The sequence below is a fragment of the Mus musculus genome, chromosome 7, assembly GCF_000001635.26.
Source record: "Mus musculus strain C57BL/6J chromosome 7, GRCm38.p6 C57BL/6J".
Classification (NCBI taxonomy): Eukaryota; Metazoa; Chordata; class Mammalia; order Rodentia; family Muridae; genus Mus; species Mus musculus.
The window spans coordinates 49,492,992-49,511,943 of NC_000073.6; the positions used below are offsets into that span (position 1 = coordinate 49,492,992).

At 49.1% G+C, this 18,952-nt stretch overlaps 1 protein-coding gene across 27 annotated transcripts in view; it reads left to right on the top strand.

Annotated features, from left to right (window-relative positions):
* Nav2 (neuron navigator 2) overlaps positions 1-18,952 on the top strand; it is a 651,028-nt gene that overhangs the window by 533,929 nt on the left and 98,147 nt on the right. The window lies entirely within an intron of this gene.

The window sequence follows — 18,952 nt, forward strand, 5'->3', positions numbered from 1 at the left end:
AATCCATATAAGGGCTAAGGGTATAGCTAAGTTAATAGAGTACTTACCCAGGATGCAGAGTCCCAGGTTTGCTCCTCAGGACTGCATTCAAACAGACAGAAAACTAGCTGGGTGGTGCCACACACCTTTAATCACAGCACTTGGGATACAGAGGCAGGCTGATCTCTGAATTCAAGGCCAATGTAGACTACACAGTGAGTTCCAAGACAGCCAGGGCTATGTAGAGAAACCTTGTCTCAAAACAAACAAACAAACAAACAAAACACACAAATGGGGTGGGTAGAAAGGAGGTGAGAGGGCAGGATAGTGCTTGATCATAGAAACTTCTGAGAGCTGCGCTTTTCATTTTTAATTTTTATACATGCAGCTGTTTTAACTGCGTGTATGTGCATGCAGTACCTTCAGAGGCCAGAAGGGGGCATCAGATTCCCTGGAGCTGGAATTACAAGGAGGTTAAGAGCTGCTGTGAGGATGATGGAAATCAAACAGTGGTACACTACAAGAGTAGCCAGTGCTCTTAAATGCTTAGGAGCCATCTCTCAAGCCCCGAGGGCTCACTTCTTAAAGCTTAAACCCTGCAGATACATCTATATAGTGAATAGCACCAGAGGAGAACGTTCAGTATCTGCAGCATTCTCACTGGTCATGTCATAATTTGTCAAATTACTCTGCTTGGTTTTGCCCTGTTCCAGTTGATCAATCTGCCTGTTTTCAGGCCCTATGAGGCCAGTCTCTGCTTGTAGTAGAAGCTTCTGGGATGGCCATTTACCTAACGCTTCATTGGAGGCCTAATGGAATTATCATAGATAGCAGCTGAGCCTCATCCTGCCGCTTAGAGATTTGGGGGCTAAGACTGGAAAGACAGAAGCCATTTTTTTTCTCATTTCACCCCCCAAATGAACAGCGGTGTCTTCTGGTCCTTCCCAGACCTGAGTGGTCTGCTGTAATCATTTAAGGACTGAGTAGCTAGCTAGCCAAGGTTTTAATAAAGAACCCAAGGGGCTTCTTTAAAAAAAAAAAAAAAAAAAAAAGACTTACTAATGATACAAATGTTTCCCTGTTTTATGTAAGTTCTAGGTTACTAGCGGGGATGTGTTTGTTTGTATTCTTGTGGAAGGTGCTAAGTTTCTTTAAGCTCCATAGCTATAGTGAATAGACCAAGGCAATGCTACTCCGCCCACTAAGTGTTTTTTTTACTTTATGCATGTGTGCATATTTGTGACGTGTGTATGCTCGTGTGAGTACATAGCATATGTGTGCATGTATGAGGAAGCCCAGGCATGTCAGGTAGAGGGCTTCAGGTATCTCTATAGCACTCTCTGTGTATGTCTTTGAGGCAGGCTCTCTCCCTGAAGCTGGACCTCTAGTTCTCTCAGCTAGGCAGGAGGCTGGCAAGCCCCAAAGCTCTTTGCATCTTTGCTTCCTTGGGAGCCAGTGCTGTAGGTGTTTGCAGGGACACCGCTTGCTAGGCGAGTGTTTGGATCCAAACTTCACTCCTCATGATTCCACATCAAGTGCTCATAACCATCGAGGTTAGCTATCCAATCCCTTTAGTTTATTTTGTTGACTGAATTCCTCAATGACGAGTGCGCTGGGCTGGTGAGCTGCAAGCCCCATAGATCCTCCTGTCTCTACCTCCCTGCATATGCGACATGACTTTCAGGGATCAAACTCAGGTCCTGACACCTGCAAGACCAGCTCTTTCCTGACAGCTAACTCTCCAGTCCCTCACAGGTTCCTTTACATTGTTCACCAGGCTAGGTGAATGTTTCACAGAGCTGGGGACTGTCAGGTAGGAAATCAGTAGGAAACTATTCCTGAGCTAGCACATCACCCATGATTTTACACACACTGTTTATGCTAAGAACCGCGTGGGTTGGGTGTGAGACAGTGACTCTGTCACAACATCAAGGGAGTACACCACAGATGGCGAATATGCAAATTGGGCACAGCTCTGTGCCGCCGCCCCCCCCCCCCGAAAATGTGTTCTTTAAGCAATTTAAAGCCACCAGAATCCTTCCTTTACAACCCCCAAAAAACAAAGGTGTAAGAACTAAGGTACTTTCTAGGGAGTTTTATGTGAAGAGAGACTTGAGTTCTTGCTTGTGGTTTCACACACAAGCATTCGGACACAAGCAAGCTACTGAGGAATTGGGAAATGATCTAGACGTTAGCCCCATTGGTTCTCAGCCAGGAAGCGATGGCCTCCAAAGAGCGAAATACCCTGGAAATGTCACTAGCACAGGTAGGTAGCCACAGCTGTCCCAGAGCCTGTAACAGGATGCTGAGACCCCGGCTAGACCATGGCTATTTGCAGCATGGCCTGAGTGTGTCATTTTTAGGGTTATTAAAAGTCACCTGCAGAAAGAAATACATGCCTTCAGAGGCCTGGGAGATAGGAACTTTGTCAGTTGGAGTCTTTATATCATCAGTCCGTTCTGATGAATAATAAAGATGATACATCCAAGACACCAAGTCCCCTTCATCTCCTGTCACCGTTCAGGGCTGTCACCCTGGATCCCAGACCCTTTCTGATAGTGACTTGGCAACATCCAGCAAAGTCAGCCATTGGACAGCTGTGGAGGGAGGATGACGTGAAAGGGATGGAGGCAGCTCAGTACACACAATAGGCCCGTATAGGATAGCAGAACATAGGCCACTTTAGGAGGAGGAAGCGTGCCTAGATGGCCGAGAGTCTGGCTATCAGTCCAGTGGTTTCTGCCTGCAGCACTGTGTCTCCTGAACATGTTGGGAGTGAACATGTCAGGAGTTCTTGGATTCTAGTAACTCAGATACTTATAAGCAGAGAGCTCAGTAGAAAGTTGCCGCTCATGAATCTCTTTCTTGGACACTGCAAAGGGGCTCCTTGTGCAGGGATGTTGACAGTCCTTATGGAATAGCAGGCAGCAGGCTGGGGCATTAGATAGATGTTCCTTCTCGCTGGTACTTCCAGGTCACATTGTGTTGATAAAACGGGAATTGGGCTCAATCTACACTTTAGATCAGGCTGGGAAATGAAGCAGAAAGGGGAGGGATCTTTTTGTTATTATTGTGTTTCCCCCCACCCCCTTTTCACATTATGGATGTCTTTTCACTCTCCAGATGGTATCCATGTCAGAAAAGCTTAGAGATTGCTTTTTAAAAAACAGACACAGGACACACGTAGGCTTCGCAGCTTGTACTTGGCCCCTGACCCTGGCCTTCAATTGAAGCCAGTCCCATTCCCACTTGAATTGGGAGGCTGTGAGAGGCTGTAGCTGCGCTGCCTGCTAACGAGCAGCCTGCAAGTCCAGTCTCAGGGCTCTCCCCAAGAGCACAAGAGCCCTCATGCTGCCAGACTGCGTGACACAGGCAGAACAAAGCAACCGTTCTGTTCCCCGCAGCACATCCGTCCACCCAGGCTTGGCCTCCTCGAAGGCTCAGAGTAGGGACACGGAGAGTTCTGACTTCAGTTCCGTGGCCTTGGTGAGAGGAAGAAGAGTTCATTTCAAAGTCTGATGATGCATCTTGTTAATGACACCAGAAATCCAGGGCTACCAGAATCTGCGAAGTTTCTGAAGTCCTCCAAAAAAAATGTAACCTTTCTCGGTACTGGCTAAACACTGTCATTTAGCTCTAATTAACCTGGAACTCACTGTAGCTGAGGCTGACCTAAGGGCACAGTTGAGTTGCTCACCTCACAGCTGGTGGGAAGCAGCTGGGGACAGATTGCACCTTCTAAGAGCAAGCATCTGTCAGCCCACTTTTGGTGTGAACGCATCCTAACAAATCCACCAATGAGGCTTGTGAGTTACTCTCTTGTTCCAGTTACCTCTCTGCAGCAGCAGTCTCAACACTGGAGCCTCGGGGCCCAGTTTCACATTCAACCCATGACACAAGTCTCTCTACCTAGAACACAGAAAGCCGCTCCCTCTCCGGATCTCTTCCCCCTCCCTCCTCCCACTCTCTCTTCCCCACCCTCCACCTCTCATCCTTCTTCCTTCTCCTTTTGAGAGCCAAGTAACGCCTAGTATGTTCAAGAATATATTTTGTTCTGTGTCATGCACATAAGGGCTGTACCCATACAGCTGCAGCGCAAAAGCCAGTCTGCACCCTTCCTCGTGGCTCCTCCCACCCTTCCATGCCACGCCCCCTTTCTCTCCCCTCGTGTGCATCCAGGAACAAAGTGGGAGAGAGTGAAAGTCCCTGTTTCAAAGCCCATAAAAGGGGCCTTGGAGGCAAATCTCTATTTCCGCTGCAACAGGGTGATAATTACCACACTGGCCTTCCTGGAGGGCCCCCAGTCTGCCCCTTCCACCGGCTTCCTTTTTAAGCAAGAGACCGATCCAATCCTGTGGGCAGAGGCCACCTGGGTTGAACAGGGGGCGGGTGATGACAGGAAGCTAACCATCTGCACCTTAAGCCTCCGAGGAATTCTCCAGAGGGTTGTAAAAGGCTGGAAACCCACAGTCTGCCAAGCGTGGATCATGGTTCTCAGGCAGTGTTCCCACTCACAAAGGAAGGGCCAAGGTACTGCGGCCCCGTGAGGCACTCCATTCTCTGACACACAGCTGAATGGGGGCTGGATAGCATAGCTGTGACCCCAAAAGACTGCTTTTCCCTAAGCTGTGACCTTCCAGCACTTGTTGAAAGATAAGTTGTGTGAGATCTGGAGAGGTGACTTGGAAGTTAAGAGCACTGGCTGCTCTGAGAGAGGACTTTCAGTTCCCAGCTCCCAGCTCCCATGTGGTGGCTAGTGGCTGTCTGTAATCCAGTTCCAGGGGACCTGATGTCCTTTTTCTGGATTCCTAGGACACTGGGCATGAACATACTGTACAGACATACATGCAGGCAAATGGTCATATATGCAAAACTAAGATAACGTGAGCACTAAAGGTGGGATAGATAGATAGATAGATAGATAGATAGATAGATAGATAGATAGATACCTAACATTGAAAGCTGGAATGAAGGGCCCAGGGAAAAGGCAGAAACTTCCTCTGTGTTTAATCCCCCAGCAACCCAAAGCCTAGGCCCTGAAACCCAACCAGAGTGTGTCCCACAGCAGAAAATAACTTCATGTGACTGGATGCAGGGATCTTGGAAAGTCCTGGGGCCAGTTAGGTTGGGTTATGCTGAATAACAAGCAACTCCAAAACTTCCCACACTTATCGTCCGTCCGGCTGCTGTAGAAGGTCGTGTGGCTCATTGTTCTTCCTGGGAACCAGGGAGCCAGAAGGACTTTCCTTCACACTGAGAATTGATCGTTCCCGCGATGAGGAGATGGCGAGTGTGGTGAGCCACACGTCTCTTAAAGCCGAGGAGGACCACATTGAACCAAAGGAGGTCCTTTTGCTCCATTTCCATTCCATTGGAAGGGAAATACAGTACCCCCATGTGTGTGCCGGGAGAGCAGAAAACATACAGTGACTTCCACTGTCCTGCCTGCTTGCTTGCTTGCTTGCTTCCTTCCTTCCTCCCTCCCTCTCTCTCTCTCTCTCTCTCTCTCTCTTAAGATTTATTTATTTATTTATTTATTTATTTATTATATATAAGTACACTGTAGCTGTCTTCAGACACACCAGAAGAGGGCATCAGATCCCATTACAGATGGTTGTGAGCCACCATGTGGTTGCTGAGAATTGAACTCAGGACCTCTGAAAGAGCAGTCAGTGCTCTTAACCACTGAGCCATCTCTCCAGCCCTCAGCCTGCTTTCTTATAGAACCCAAGATCACCAGCCCTGCGGTGACCCCACTCAGAATTGGTCGGGCCCTCCACATCTATCACTAATTAAGAAAATGCCTTACACGCTTGCCTAAAGCAGGATCTTATGGAAGCAGTTTCTCAGTTGGGGCTCCTTCCTCTTGATGACTCCAGTTTGTGCCACGTGTATGTAAAATTAGCGAGCACGTGCCCCCCATACATATACCACTCAGTAAAATAAAAGCAGTGACCTTCTGGATGGACTAGGGAGATGGTTTGATGAATGGGTATAGTAATTGTTGCACGAGGACCTGGATCTAGATATGCAGAGCTCAGTAAATCCAAGCACAGTAGTGCAATGTGAAATCCCAGTGCTGAGACAGGAGGATCCTGGAAGGTTTTCACATGTCCACCTAGATTGGCATATACAGTAGTACTCAAGACATCCTTCTCAAAGGAGGGAGAGGGGGAAGGTGAGACAGAGCACATGAAGCTGTCCTGATCTCCATACAGGATCCTTGGCACTCATGTGCCCTTGTGTGCATACAAATGTGCATGAATACACACAGAGACAAATAAAATATCTCTTAAAAACTTTATCCAAGGGCTGGAGCGATGGCTCAGTAGTTAAAAGCACTGGCTGCTCTTCCTGGGGTCCTGAGTTCAGTTCCCAGCAACCACATGGTGGCTCACAACCATCTGTAATGGGATCTGTTGCCCTCTTCTGATGTGTCTGAAGATAGCAACAGTGTACTCATCTGCATAAAATTTGTAAATAATTTTTTTAAAAGAAAAAAAAAAGAAAAGCCAGGCACTGGTAGTGCATGCCTTTAATCCCAGCACTTGGGAGGCAGAGGCAGGCAGATTTCTGAGTTCGAGGACAGCCCAGACTACAGAGTGAGTTCCAGGACAGCCAGGACTGCATAGAGAAACCCTGTCTCGAAAAACCAAAAAAAAAAAAAAAAAGAGCAATCCTGCCTCGCTGTCTGTTCCTGACTCAAAGCTCTGGTTATAACTGCCTGGTATGTGAAGCGACCCTTGTACAGGCCTCTGCAGAGCATCCCTGGTTTCCGTGTGACCTGTCTTGGTCTGCTGCTCATCTGTGCCATCCAGACAGCTTGATCCAAGCTTTGTGCATAAACACATTTTCTTTGACTGCCTCTCCTGTTCACTCATGTCATGTGGGGCCTTCTGATGCCAAGGCTCTGTATGCCCAGAGTCATCAGTGCTGAGCTACCCGCTTTGCCAATGAGGAAGTTGGGTAGCAACTACCCATCCTGGCCTCCGGGAGCAAAGTGGTCCCTGTGTAGCCTGGGGGATCATGAATTCTAAGGAATTTGGGGGAAAGCCCAGCCTATCTTTTTGATGTTAGTTTTGATGCAGTCTACACAGTAAGCAAGCCAGGGACTAAGGGATTTGGCTCTGCCACCACCGAATGTCTTTAACAGGTGCCTCCCCTCTATATATCCCCATTTCTTTACCTGCAAACAGACCCTCTAATGTTTAAAGTCTTCTGGCCTCTGTAAGGCGGTGTTCTTGAAGTTGAGTTGACACGTGATTTCTGGAAAGGGCTCATCCCACAGAGGGGGACTCCACCAACCCATCCTTGCTGATAGTCATGACCACATGTGTTACCCTGTGACGATGCTTCAGTTAGGAGCCAGGTTCTCCACTGAGTTTCTGGATGAGTGTAGACATGAGCCATTGGGTAGCTACCTTGCTGACCTCTGCCACCCTGTGCCTGCAGCAGCAGCAGCTTTGAGGGACTTCGAGAAGCAGCAGGAAGCTGTTGTTGCTGGGGCCGGGTACACAAGAAGGCCTGTCTGTGGTTGAACCACAAGAGTGAGGTCCTTCAAGGGAAGGGCAGAACTATGCCTACAGCAGTGGTCTTTGGACATTTCTGAAACTTTGGCATCATTATCATCATCATCATTATCACACTGTCAAACCTTATAGCAGCTTTTGTTTCAGGAAGAACTAAGAGATGGAGCTTGTGGGACTAAGAGTCTTATTTTCATCAAGACAAAAATCCCAAATAGCTGGTAAGATAAGCCATGAGTTTTAGGTTTATCTTTTAGTCGTTTGGAGTGACGCTACTTACCCATAGACCCGAGGGTGGTCAGCCTTGACTAGGACGTATGGCACTTCCCTTACACTGTAAAGCTTCATATGTTGCATACACCACTTGGTATACCAGGGTCCCTGTGAACAGCACCCAAGGAAGAGCAAGGCCTGGTGGCATCTGCCTACCATCCAAGTCCTTGGGGGCTGAACAGGATGATCGTGAATTCGGGGCTAGCCTGACCTACGTAGAGGGTCTGTCTAAAAGGGAGGATGAGGCTAGGATACAAGCCCCTAGGACTCTAGCCCTTCCTCAAGGGGGAGCCCAGGACATACTTGTCATCTCCTTAGCTTTCAAGTGTCACCAGCCCTGGACTCCGGCCAACCTCCTGCTGGGTACCACTTTCTCCTTGGGCATTTCAAGAAGGGCAAGGCTGGTGCAGCTCAGGCTGGGCTCTGCAGTGGCTGAAAGAAGAATGTTGTATCCCGCACAAAGGGTAACTTAGGGATGCTTTTAGCCACCAATGCAGCATCTCCTTCAGAATAGTTACATCCTATATAAACAGCCAGCACCCTGTCGGCACCAGGCCGATCACACAAGCCGACCTCTCTACCATCTGGTGTGGACCCTTGTAGTTGCTTTGAGACTCGGCAATCTCAGGAAGAGAAGACTGGTCCTCACTTTGATTTATCCCATTCATCCCTAGTGCTCAGTGACACAGAGTGGCTTGGGGTGAGCTCTGGGATTGTGTGGAGGCCAGTAAGTAGGGGCTGAGGGAAATGAAGGATAGCGTGGCTCAGTGGACTCCATCCCCCACTTGCAGATAGCAGGTACCTGCTCTCAGAGCTCCACACAACTTGCCTGGAGATGAGGGCAGAGGGAGTCACAGCTCTTCAGTTTCTTCAGTGGCAAAATAACACTTAGGAAGAAACATTTCCTTTTATTTATTTAAGTTCTCTGGACATGGCTCACGCACACCCAGACAGTAGTTGAAGCCCTTGAGAGCATGTAGAAAGGTGTTGTCGTTTGAGGAGACATCTGTTGTGTGGACTTTGATGGGGTACAGATACATCCATTGGGTCTCGTATTCCCTTTTAAAACGTGGGTGCAAGAAGCCCTTTGGGTGCTCACAGACCTAGAACTTATATTCGATGGCTCATTCTCTCCTTCCCTCTCCCTCTTTCCTTCTTCCTTCTCTTTCCCTCCTCTCCCAAGCAGTGAGGAACAACTTCCTGGTTTTCTCTATCCAGGGAACCCTGATAAACTCAGATCCTTTCTGTCCTGGGATACCTTTATCTTTTGGTTTTTCCTTGGTTTCTACCCAGAACCTAAGCCTACAGGACCTTTTATCCATCCAGGGTCCCCACAACTGACACATTGCTCTGGGGGCATTTGTGTGCCTTAGGATGTCAACTTTGGCTGCCGAAAGGCAAGCTGGGTACAAGCTCCTTTCCCATGAGAGGAAACTGCACGCTGCCTGTAACCTGTTTGTTGGCTGTCTTGGCTTTGCACAGAGCCTTGTTCGCCTCATGCTAACAGATGCTGCCTGAGTGTCTAATCATTGCACCAATATTAATAAGACCATCAGTGAGGTTACTGGATTTGACAAGTCTTGTCATGGTCTCCCTAGAGATCTATAAATCCTTCGACCTTGCCCCCAGGCTCCAGCAACCTAGGACACGAGTGTCTCTCCTCTGAGCTTTTGCTGTGACCTTCAGACAGCCAACTACCACTATAACTTTCTTCACACACCTCAGGGCTCCGGAGCCTTCCTAAAGCTTCACAGTGGTGGCTTCCTGCTGCACATCGAACAAAAGACAGACCTACTCTGTAGCCTTCAAATCTGTGTGTTCTTGCTTTTGGCACCTCTCCGGCCTCACTTCATCCACATTCTCCTGGGAAGAGCCATGCCTTCCTCTGGCCCCCTTGACCTTGCTCACCCACCATGCCCTGCAGAACTAATGCACTGCCATCCTCCCTGTCTAGAGTGGGCTTCCCACGCCTCTTTCTTATCCTCTTCTTCCAGCTCACCTCAGAGTGGCTGACCTCTTCACCAACCTCAGCCCTCAGCTATGAACTGTTTATAAACTGCTTATCTTAGGTATGTGGGAGAGTATGGTCAAAAACAGACACATCTGGAGAGTCTATGGTCCTGACCCTGAACCATGTGAGGAGAGTGGGGAACAGCAAGGCCGAGAGGAGATAAGAGAACAGGGTGTAGCAGCTAGGAAGACAAAGCTACAAAAAGGGTGGACCTACAACAAGGTCTTCTGAGTGGCTCAAGCTTGAACACAACATTCTCCTGCCTCAGCCCCCCAAGTACTAACATTACAGTCCCACAGTGCCAGGCCGTACCCCTTGTTTTCATGCACGCTATCTTACCTCAGTGTGCTTACCAGTGTGAGCATCAGTAAAACAAAACCAGGTCAATTCTGCTTCTGGGCCAACCTTCTCTTCTAGAACAGTGCCCAGTTCAGAGAGCATGCTCCGTTTACTTAAACCAGGAAGGATGACTAGACGGACGAATGATGACTGAGCATGTATTAGTTGCTGTGATAAAACAATGACCAGAAGCATCTTATAGGAGGAGTTTATTCACACTTGTGGTTTCAGAGGAATAAGAGTCCATCATAGTGGGGAGGCATGACTGGTACAAGCAGCAGTCATGGCAGCAGGAGGAGGAGGAGGCTGAGGGCCTACGTATGTATGTCCATTTTAAGATTTATTTATTTTATATATGAGTGCTCTATGTGTATGTAGACCTGCATGCCAGAAGAGGGCATCAGATCCTAGTATAGATGGTTGTGAGCCATCATATGCTTGCTGGGAATTAAACTCACGACCTTTGGAAGAGCAGCCGGTGTTCTTAGCCGCTGCACGGTAGAGGTCAAGAGAGTTAGCTGTCCTGAGTCCAAGTGTGTCGGCTGCCGGTTTTTCTCACCTGGTAACCTCAAAGGCGATGAGATGCCCTGCTGTTCAAGGTTAAGGAGTTCCCTCCATCCTTAATAGTTAGCCAATGCCATTCTATGATAGATTAGAATGCCTGCTGGCCAGTGTCAAGTTTCAAACCCTGGACCAGTGGCTAGGATGCCTGGTCTCCAGGTTCTCTCAGTGTCCCTCAGTCAGTCCCTACCTGTTACAGGGTGTGGCTGGCATACCCTGCCCTCTACCCTGAACTCTCTAGCCAAGGGGCTGGGCTACCCTTCCCCCAGAGGCTCTTCCCTATATAATCCAGACATTTTGCTTATCCACCCTTTTTATAGCTTTGTCTTCCTGGTTGCTACACCCTGTTCTCTTCTCTCCTCTCTCCCCCGTGCCCCTCCCCACACTCCTCACATGGTTCAGGGTCAGGACCATAGACTTTCCAGATGTGTCTGCTTTTGACTATGCTCTCCCACATATCTATCATAAACTTTCTCCTCCACCATACCTAGAAGCAGTCATGTCCTTTCCCCCTCCCTCTCTCCTTCCCGTGCTCTCTCTCTCTCTTTTCCCCTGTGCTCTCTCTCTCTTTCCCTGCTCTCTCTCTCTTTCTCTCTCTCTCTCTGTCTCTCTCTCTCCCTCTCTCTAATTCAGCCAGTGTCATATGATAATAATGGATTAGAAACCAGCAGCCACTGCCATTGGGTGATGGATTAGAAAGCCTGACAGCCAGTGCCGTTCAGTGATAGATTAGAAAGCCTGGCAACCGGTGCCATTAGGCAATGAGCTAGAAAGCTGATTTCACAGATGAGAACTGGGGGGATCAGAAGCTGAAGTGACTGCCTCAAAACACCAGGTTATAAAATGGGCCCTGTCAACCCTAGACCCAGCCATGTGGCCACAGTGTCCTTTTCATTGGTGAGCTCAGCTCTTGCTAGTCTGCTACTTCTGCCCTGGTCAAAGTCTGGTAGAGGGTGGAAGTAGAAACTAGAAGGCCTAGGACCCCCGGTGGGTAACTAGCAAAAGCTGAGGCACACAGCCTGGCGGGAGGTCTGCTCTGACTCCCCCCAGGCAACATCAGAGGTGCAAACCTGCTAAAATCCCCAGCAGAGGTCTTGAAACGGAACATGAAAGAGTTTGTGACCCTGTAGACTTGAACTTCTCTCCATGCCAAGCTATAATTCCAGTACTTTTTGGAGCAAAAGATCAGAACCATAATTTGCGGAGGGCCTCCGAACAGGCGCTGATTATGTTTCAAGACAAGCTGAGGACGGAGCTGCCTTGGAAGGGATTGGGGAGGGAGGCATAGTGTCTGGCTGAAGCAATTAAATGTAGTTGGCTTCTCATTTTAAACAAAGGCCCCCAGGAAGCCTCCAGAGAGCTGAAGTCTTAAGGGTCTGGAATAAAAGGGTGGGGGGCGGGGGGGGGGGGGGGGAGTTGGCCAGCTGGGGAGCTCCTGTGGGCTGACCTGCCTTCAGTGTCCCCTACAGGAATCTGGGAGGGAGGCCTCCCTGAACAAGCAGCAGTCATGCTAATGGTGTGGCCTCTCTGCTTATACCCAAGGTCAGCTTCCTGTGCTGGGGTTGAAGTCCCTGCAGGGAACTGGCACATGGCACCTCTGCTGTTGTTCCTTGGCTGTCCTTTGTGTCAGTCGCTGTGCTGGATGCCAGCCCTGTTCTTCAGAGGTTACCCCAGCGCTGTGACCCTCCAATGAAGGTCTGATCTATTAAAAAGCCTTTGGGGTTCCTTGTCACCCTCTGTCACCTCCCAACCTGGCCCTGCCACCTCCCTGGTCTCATCTCCACTTCTCAACCTGAGTACCAAGTGCTTCTAAGGCTGTATGGGCTTCTGGTGGCTTTGCAGGCTGCAACCCTATCCCAGCACTTCCTCTTGCTTGGGCTCTTGCTCTGGGCCAGGCTAGCACACACACCCCTTCAGAGTCCCTCTAGCAGCTCACTCCCTTGATCACACAAAGGAGCCCGTGTGGTCCTTTATTTTAACTTCTAACTCAATCTTAAATTGTTTTCTATTTCTGTAATGCTAGGCTTAAAGACTTAAGTTTTATTTGTCATGAGGTTCCCAGGACCTAATAATACAGGCTCTGACACATAGCAGGTTGGCCGAGGTGACCTGGGGATATGGTTGTGCCACCTATCCTAAGCCATGCATGCTACCATACACTGAAAAACACCAGAAACCAGGCATTTATTTGCTCTCTGTAAGCCACAAGGCCCAGGTAGAAGCCAGCATGAAAGATTCCCACAAGGGCCTTCCTCCTTCCATCCTCTCTAATAGAAACAGTACTAGGGAATGTTCTCAAGCCCTTTGAAAGGCTGCTAATCCTACTTAGAAGGGCTCTGCCCTCACTTCCCAAGGACAGCTGCAACCTGCAAATACTCCCACCCTGCCAGGAATGACAGACAGGAAGGATCACCCTGCAGGTGAGGTCCTATGCTGGGCTTATGGGCACATGGAGGCTGGGCTGGAGCTGTCTTCTGGGATACCAACACCCTTCGCATGGTGCAAAAAGCAGATCAGGAGCTGCTAAGGGAAAGGCCCGGGCACTTAGACCGTTCACATTTCCAGATCCAATGGCAGGGCGGGACTATGGGAGTGTTCCTGAAAAAGCCGGATCAGACCTTGGACAAGTCGGGGGAGGGGAAGCAGTTCAGGTGGGGCGGGGGAGCTGGGGGAAAAGACAAGAGTCCAGGAGTTCTGCACTGGGAAGAGGCAGTCTCATCTTGGATGAGACCCACACCACCTACCCTGTGTCCTTGGAGAATAAGCCTCCCCAGCATCTGGGAGCCCATTATGTCAGAGGTCAGCCCTGTGTCTCTGCGGAGAAACCTCCCCAAAAGAAGACCTTGATAGACAGAAGCAAGCAAATAGCTGACTTATTTGCAGATGCCCTGGGGCCCCTGGTATTAGAACCTCCAGCATCTAATGATTAAACACTATACAAACACTGGGTGACCAGCTCTCCATGTAAGTGGGCTGCAAAGCCAAGAGGGCATGGCCCTCCCAGCAGCTGGAGAGATGCTTTCTATGCTAAGCAACGCACCTTCCAATTGGAGCCCAGGAGGTCACTGTAGGAGAAACCGGGTGCTGAGTGCTGGGAAGATGTGCAATGAGTATTAAAATCCAGGAACTACGGCCGGTGACTGGTGGGCTGGATTCAGGTGAGATCTGCACCCAACTGCATACCCAGCTCTGAAGGAAAGACTGGCTTCATACCCCCTTGTTAGATGGTACAGCTGACTCAGAGTGGCTAGTTATGAGTGTGGAGTCACACAGGAAGCAGATGTACCAGCTAGGGCTGTAAAGATGGCTCAGTGGCACTGCTGCTCTGGTTCTGACAGCCCAGGTTTGAGAGCAGAGGTCCCCACTGTTGCTAGCTGCCCCAAGTGACTTGAATCCAGGGCTCCTCTCCTTTAGCCTGGATTTGGATGTTCTTGTTATAGTTTTGCCATGCTGTTATTCATGTCTGGTTACTGCTAGAGAGTACAGAGGACTCGGGTGACATTACAAAGTATACAGAAGACACCGGCCTTGCTTGTTGGTGAACCTTGGGACCCCTGAGAAACTGGATCCAATTTCTGGGGCTCCTTAAACTCCAGAGAGCTTACAAAAGGCTTATACCCAGAATTCCCCAGTTCCAATGGCAGTTGCTACTCTACTGACCAGTGCTGTGGTGGTGCTGGCCACAGCCGCTGATGTCTTAGGTTTCTAACACTGTGAAGAAACACCATGGCCAAAAGTAAGTCAGGGATGGAAGAGTTTACTTGGCTTATGTTCCCATATCATAGTTCATCATCAAAGGAAGGCAGGACAAGAACTCAAGCAGGGCAGGAACATGGAGGCAGGAGCTGATGATGCAGAGCCCATGGAGGGATGCTGCTTACTGGCTTGCTCATTGTGGCTTGCTCAGCTTGCTTTCTTCTAGAACCCAGGATCATCAGCCCAGGAGCAGAGCCCTTTCCAATCAAACACTAAGAAAATGTGGTACAGCTGGGCTTTATAGAGGCATTTTCTCACTTTAGGTTCCCTCCTTGCAGAGAACTCTAGCTTGAGTCACGTTGAGTCACAGCCTGCATAGTATACCCACTGGGAACAAGATATTATACTTCAACTTTAGTCTCCATCCCAACTAACTTTGAGGATGAGGGATCACTAAATGATGTGCAAGCATTTGAAGATGGAGCTGAGATCAGAACCCTTGGCCTTCTGTGGTGATTTCTTCCCCTGTCCCAAAAAGCAATGATAAAGTGCCTATAGAGAGTCAGCTTATAGACTCTCTTCTGTATGCTGTTACAGAAACCGAAGAATCAGGTCATTAAGGAATGTGCTGTCACATCCGTGTGCTCAGGGTGTGGGCTCAGGACTTTTTCTGGAGGTGCTGGTGCTATGAGCCATTTCTGACTTGTGGGCACCGCTTCGTCTGTCTGCACTGACTGGGTGGGCTGTGTTATTTTCACCAAAGAAGCCGACCTGTTCCTCCCTAGAGTGAGAGAAATGTCAACGTAGAAGAAAGGACTCTGAAGAGTTTAAATTTAGCTGGCGGCATGTATTCATGTGCCATGCACCCTAGGCACCAGAAGATAGGTGTGACAGGTTGGCTGGGTGACAAAAGCCAGTCCTTGAAAAACTTTAGGTCTCCTTTGGAAGGCTGGCCAGGCTCATCCTAGACCTGTGCCTTGCCTGGTATATGGACTGCAGTAGGATGGTGGAGAGGCAGTGCAGAGGCTGCTGCTGTACTGACATGGGGAGGGGGGACAAGCTGCCATGATGTCAGCACCTGCTTCCACTAGCCCCTCACCCCTGTGTCCTATTGTCCCATTGTCCTGTTGTGCTCCTTAGGACTTGGAAGAGTAGCTTCAGATGGGAGGAGAATGCTATGATCCTTACCCTTGCGTTCCTGACGTTTCACGTGGGTATGCCAAAGTACCTTAAGGAAGGATTTATTTTTTGGCTCAGTTCAAGGATACAGTCCACCACAGAGGCAGAATCGTGGTTACATTGTATCTACAGTCAAGAAGTGGGGGGGAAGGTGTGTGTGTGTAAAGAGTGGTGGTTGCCTGGCTTATTTTTTTATTCAGTGTAGGACCCCAACCCCTGGCATAGCCTAACCATAGCCAATCTGTCTGCATCTGCCTCTGGGTCTTTTCTCCTCCTGTTTCTTCTTGATTCTCCCCTCCTACCTGCTGAGGTCTAGAAGCTTCCAAACCTTCCCCAGTCCACAGCAGCTGGCAGAGCTATAGAAACACAAGCAGAAACACGGCCTGCTCATGACCGTGAGTGAGCAGAGTGGAGGCTGTCTGAGAGATGGAGGCTCTATGAGGATCACTTATCCAGGCTGGGTCGGGGCAGCAGCCCACAGACCTTGGCAATGGGGGAAGTGCGCTATGGGAGAAGACTAAATTTAGTCACATGGATGGCTTTCTCTGCTTCCTGTGTCTTTGATCCACTTGGCAGTTGAAGACTCAAGTTCTCAGATCTCTCTTTTGTCCCCTGGTTATTTTGTCAGATAAACCATTTGGACAGAATGGTGTGTGTGCCTGAACATGCTCGATTTTTTTTTTTTCTTTTTGGCATGTCATAAATATTTTTCACTAGGATAATGTTGTAAGTATCTTTATTCCCTTAAAGCGATTTAACTGAACGAAAGTATGTGTTTCTTTGTTGATTCTTGTTGTTTTGTTTTGTTTTGTTTCATTTTTGAGACAACATCTATTTAGCTCTGGCTGTCCTGAGGGTTCACTATTTAGACCAGAATAGTCTTGAACTCACAGAGATCTGCCTGCCTCTGACTCCTGAGTACTGGGTTAACTGCTTTTTAAAAGTGCGTGTGTGTGTGTGTGTGTGTGTGTGTGTGTGTGTGTGTACAAGTGCATACTTGTGGAGGTCAGAGGGCAACATGCAGAAGTTAGTTTTCTTCAACCATGTGGGTCCCACAGAGCCCACTTAGGTCACCGGGCTTGGTGGCAAGCATCCTTACCTACTGAGCCATCTTGCTGACCCATATACATTTTCCTTTTTAACTGGGTAAGATTGCTCTAGCTGCTTGCCCTTCTTCTCATTCCTATGGTGCCCAACAGTCTTTCACATTCGTCCCCACACTGTTCCCTGGTACAAGACACTCTACATCCCCAAATGGCAGCACAGATGTCCCTGGAACCTCCCTGCTTTTATGATGGGAGTTTGGAATTCATGATCTGTGATGGGAAGGAACAGGAGAGAAGCCGTAACTATATATTTAAGGTTGACAGTCTGAGTTCTAGCCTTAAATGTACCACTAAACTGTGTGAAAACCAGGTGCACACTTCTTCTCTCTCCTCCTGGGCACACACTGGGAACTTAGCCAAAAGGGTCTCCAAACCAACCCTGTGTCCAATTGGGGATTTGATCACTGAGTGCTAATGGAGGAAAGCAGCTGCTTGGTAAAGTCCGTGGTGGTTGAGGCGTCTAAGGTGGGAAACAGAGCTGGGCTAGCCTTCCTGGTAGCCAGGGATTCCCAGAAGCAGGGCATGCCCGGAAGCTCCTGGTGCTGCTTGGAGTGCAAGTTCAGGTCTTCCCATGAGGTCTGGTTCCCTCTCCCCACCCCCACCACACTACCTTACACATCACTCCTCAAAACCCTGTCTCTCAGGGGCCGTTAATGGCACTGACTGCTCTCGTAGAGGTCCAGAGTTCAATTCCCAGGAACCACATGGTGGCTCACACCCATTTGTAATTTGTAATGGCACCTTACGTTCTAGTGTGTCTGAAGACAGCATATGCATAGACATAAAATAAATAGCTCTTCAAAACAAAACAAAACAAAAAACCCTGTCTCTCCCCTCTTAGCCTTACAGGGTCTTTGCCTCCCTTTCCTCATCTCTTGACTCAGACTACATCCTCTCCACAAACCTTCCCTGACTACTGTTCACCAAGGACCAGGTCATGTGTCCCTCCTAGGGCCCTCATGGCAGCATCAAAAGAGTCATCGTCTAAGTCTGCTCCTTGCCTGTCACTCATTGTCTTGAGGACAGGAACTTATTCACCGTCACATCCCGGTCACCTGGGAACAGACAGCAGCCCTCATACACCTCCATTGCTGGGGGAGCCTCAGTTGTCTGTCTGTCTGTACCCTTCCCCTTTGGGAAAGACTCTGTCCCTTTGCCCTCCGAATTGGGAGGACATCCTTTCCATTACAACTCTGTAACTTCAGAAGGACCAGGGGGAAGACATGGAATTTGTTTTGCAGATGTTTAACTTAGAGCCTGTATTGGTTACTCTGTGACCAGAAACCTGACAGGAGGCAGCACGGAAGACTTACTATAGCACACTTTTGGAGGGGATGCTGTCAATCAAGGTAGAGAAAGAAGACAGGCTGCCCCTAAGTAGTGGGACTAGTCTGTGACTGTGGCTGCAGGAGCCTAAGGCTGCTTGCTCACATTTTGGAGAACAGGAGGTAGGGCTGGGCTGTGGACCCTGGCTCACCCCAGCGACCTACTTCTTCCAGTGAAGTTCCACTTCCTAAAGGTTCCATCGCTTCCCCTGTATAAATAATGTACCAGCTGGGAGCTAGCCATTCAAACACAGAAGTCTGTGGTGAGCATTTCATATTGAAAGCACAGCAGGGCCTTGATAGGTTATTTCTCCGCTGCGGGTGAAATGAGCCGGTGCAAGCCAGATTAGAACATATTAAAGGCAGGTTTGTAGGGAAGCTGCTTTCAGGTGAGTTCCCTGGGCCCGTGGATTGAGTCTTGGAGAGTCGCCATAGGGAGAGGTGGGAAGGGGAAGAGAAATGGAGCAAAGGCTTGGGCTGGCTCAGAGAGTGCACCAGATGTCTGGATTATATAGGGAAGAGCCGCTTGGGGAAGGAAAGTGCAAGGTTGGGGGCAGGGTATGCCAGTTAGGGACTGAGGGATGCTGGAGAACCTGGAGGCCAGGTCTGCTCTGGTGTGTAAAATACGCACCTCAGTCCTTTGCCCCAGGGTCCAAAACCAAACCGACCTCTTATAAGCTTGTCTAGATCTGTAGATGGAGTCGGAACCCAAGAACGCTGAGTGAGATTCATGGGCTGAAGTGCACAGCACAGGGCCTGGGGTGAGACCCTGGACTCAGTCATACAGAGTTTGACTTTACCTTCCTTTCCCAAGGTGTGCTTGCAGGGAGTGGCAGCTTCTTTTTATTTTAGTTGGTGAATTTTAAAAGGCAAACCTGGGTTGGCAAGACGGCTCAGTGGATAAGAGCACTTGCTGCTTCCAGAGGGAGCTTGGTTAGATCCCTGGCACCCACATGT